The 3,385-nt window shown below is 38.2% G+C and overlaps 1 protein-coding gene across 3 annotated transcripts in view; it reads right to left on the bottom strand.

Annotated features, from left to right (window-relative positions):
- The window catches only part of PIP5K1B (phosphatidylinositol-4-phosphate 5-kinase type 1 beta), a 334,673-nt gene that overhangs the window by 209,418 nt on the left and 121,870 nt on the right, over positions 1-3,385 (bottom strand). The window lies entirely within an intron of this gene.

The following is a 3,385-nucleotide window of genomic DNA, read 5'->3' as shown; positions in this document are numbered from 1 at the left end:
CTGCAACCTCTATCTCCTGGGTTCAAGCGATTCTTCTGCCTCAGCCTCCTGAGTAGCTGGGATTACAGGCATGTGCCACCATGCCCAGATAATTCTTGTTTTTTAGTAGAGACAGGGTTTCACCATGTTGGTCAGGCTGACCTTGAACTCCTGACCTCGTGATACGCCCACCTCAGCCTCCCAAAGTGCTGGGATTATAGGCGTGAGCTACCTTGCCTGGCTTTACATAGCCTTTTAAAAACTTTTCTTCTGTTTATAAATGCTCACTGTAAAAATATCTGGGAAGTACCAAAAAATGAGTCAGAACAAAAAAATTACTCAATTCTACTACCCTTGGGCAACTTCACTATTCACATTTTGTCTATTTATTTCTACCTTTTATTCTGTGCATTTTCATATGTAAAAACTTATAATATTATCTTACCCAGTATTTTTCACTGAACATTTATGTAATAAACATTTTCCCATTTGATTACAAAAATATAATTGTAAGAATAATTTTTTCTAGTTGCAAGATACACCACTGTGTGTTAATACTTTAGTCAACTCTAATATTGAAGGATAGTTGAGGCAGTTCAAAGAGTTTTACTCCTGCAAATAGTACAATAATTATTTTATGCTTATATCTTTATCTAGCTTCAATGTTTTCTTGGACTAGATTCATAGAATTGCTAGTGCATAAGAGGATATTAAAAAATGTAAAGCTTTTACTACATATTGGTAACTTTATTTCCAGAAGAATATACTCATTCACACTGCTATCAGCAGCGAGTGGGTGCTTGTTTCATTACACATTTAGTAATGATTGTTATCACCTTAAACAGCTTTGCTAATCTGACAGGAAAAGGAAATCGTTTCCTGGTTTTAATTTGCATCTATGAAAATTACTAGTGAAGGTTAACATTGCTTTCACATCATTTTTAGTTCCTTGTTTTCTTCCTTTGAGTTTTCCATTGTTTTGTCAATTTATCTATGGAGGTTTTAATGTTTCCATTATTACTTTTTCCCTATTATGGTTATTAATATTAATGATTTGCTTATTGATTTTTATGTTTTAATGTTATTAATTGCTTACCAAGTACATTATTAAAATTATTCTGTGTTACTGTGTGCCTTTGGTTTTGTTTTGTTTTGTTTTTGAGATAGGGTCTTGCTCTGTCACTCAGGCTGGAGTACAGTGGTGCAATCACGGCTCACTACAGCCTCAACCTCCCAGGATCAGACAATCCTCCCACCTCAGCCTCCCAAGTAGCTATAACTACAAGCATACGTCACCATGCCTGTCTAATTTTTTGTAATTATTTTGGTAGAGACAGGGTTTTGCCAAGTTGCCCAGGCTGGTCTCGAATTCTTGAGCTCAAGCAAACCTCCCACCTTGGCCTCCCCAAGTGTTGGGATTATAGGCGTGAGCTACTGTGCCCAGTCTACTTACTGTGTGCCTTTTAACTTGTTTCATAATTATGATATAGAGAAGCTCTACATTTTTACACACTTAAAACTACTGCATATCTTTGTGACTTCTTCTAATGCCTTAAGATAAAATATGTGTTTTCATTGGGAGATCTGATATTCAAATGTGTTTCTCTCTCTTCCTAATAAGATTTTCACATGCAACCTATAATTCATCTGAATTTTTAAAGCCAGTTATGTTACTTCTGTGGTAAACAAGGATAATTTCATAATCAGGGAACCACGATATTTAAGGATCTTACCTTAAATTGCATGAAGAACATTTAATACATCAAGGAAGGGTAAAACTTCTGACTTTCTTTTAAGCCTTTGAAGCATGCTTTAAATTCTGGGCTTTTAATAAACACAGCATATGCTAAACCTAGGAATTCATCAAACATTTCTCTGCTTTGGAACCAAGTGATTGAGTTTACCCACACTGCCATGAGCTTGATATGACTAATAACCATCCAGGAAAATAAATGCAAGTATCATGGTTAGCCAGCCTCACTAGAGCCCACCAATTAAACCACCCTCTCACATAGTTTTGCAATTCTATTTGTGTCTACTTAATCAGTCCATATTAGAATAGAATCTTCAAGGACAGATGTTTCACAAACTATGGTTTTTCATGTTGTATCGGCTTAAATTGACTTAAAGAATAATTCATTTTTCTAGTCTCTCCATAATAATATTTTGGTGAGTTTTGAATAAAAATGCCAGAAGAATTAAAATGCTTTATATATAAGGCTCAGGGTAAAATACAGGCCTTCAACTGTTTAACAGAGCCAACAGAATGAAGACCTCCCTAAATTAGAATGCCATTCCAGTAATGTCACTTTTAAGATTTTGCAGCCTTTAAAACCAAAAAACTACAAGAGTAACTCTGAAGGGTGCTTTAAAAAACCACCTTAATGAAAGGTTAACTAATGGGCATCAATGAAGGACGGAGGATGAGATGGTCTTAAATTATTTTTTATTACTTTTTGAATCACCTCTGACTTGACAGTAGGGAAGAGGAGGAAAAAAAACAGGTAAACTTCTGTTTTTTCTAAAACAATCCCTGGGCTAGGCATGGTGGCTCATGCCTGTAATTCCAGCACTTTGGGAGGCCAAGGCAGGTGAATCAAGAGGTCAGGAGTTCAAGACCAGCCTGACCAACATGGAGAAACCTCTTCTCTACTGAAAATACAAAGATTATCCAGGCGTGGTGGCACACGCTTGTAGTCCCAGCTACTTGGGAGGCTGAGGCAGGAGAACCACTTGAACTTGGGAGGTAGAGTTGCAGTGAGCCGAGATTCCGCCACTGCATTCCAACCTGGGCAACAGAGGAAGACTCTGTCTCAAAAAAAAAAAAAAAAAAAAAAAATCCTGTTAAGCAGCACAAAACACATAATAATGACAAATGAAGGCCATGAACTATCATCTGAATTCAAGGGTGGTTTGGTTCGTTGTTTTTCCTGCAGAGTGATGTTTAACAAAGGTCACATGAACCTATTAACCAGGGACACTGAAGTCTGAGAGGCCATGTAGCAGGAACAAATAAGATGCCTGGGGATGTACTGGGAAACTGCAAAGGGCTATTACAATGGTCACAGTGATGACTACTGTTTCTTCCTAGACTTGTTATGCTTCTGCACCACATCATCTGTAGCCAACCTAATGAAGCCAGGGTAAGTACGAATTAAAAACATTCTTTTAAAAAACATTATATAACCAGGCTGGGCATGGTAGCTTACACCTGTAATCACAGCACTTTGGGAAGCTGGGATGGGATGATTGCTTGAGGCCAGTAGTATGAGACCAGACGGGGAAAAACAGTGAGGGCCGGGCGCGGTGGCTCACGCCTGTAATCCCAGCACTTTGGGAGGCCGAGGTGGGTGGATCACGAGGTCAAGAGATCGAGACCATCCTGGTCAACATGGTGAAACCCCGT

The sequence above is a fragment of the Cebus imitator genome, unplaced genomic scaffold (genome assembly GCF_001604975.1).
Source record: "Cebus imitator isolate Cc_AM_T3 unplaced genomic scaffold, Cebus_imitator-1.0 Scaffold155, whole genome shotgun sequence".
NCBI classification, from domain to species: domain Eukaryota; kingdom Metazoa; phylum Chordata; class Mammalia; order Primates; family Cebidae; genus Cebus; species Cebus imitator.
Note: the sequence above shows the minus strand (reverse complement) of the source record. Positions and strands in the feature narration are given on the sequence as shown.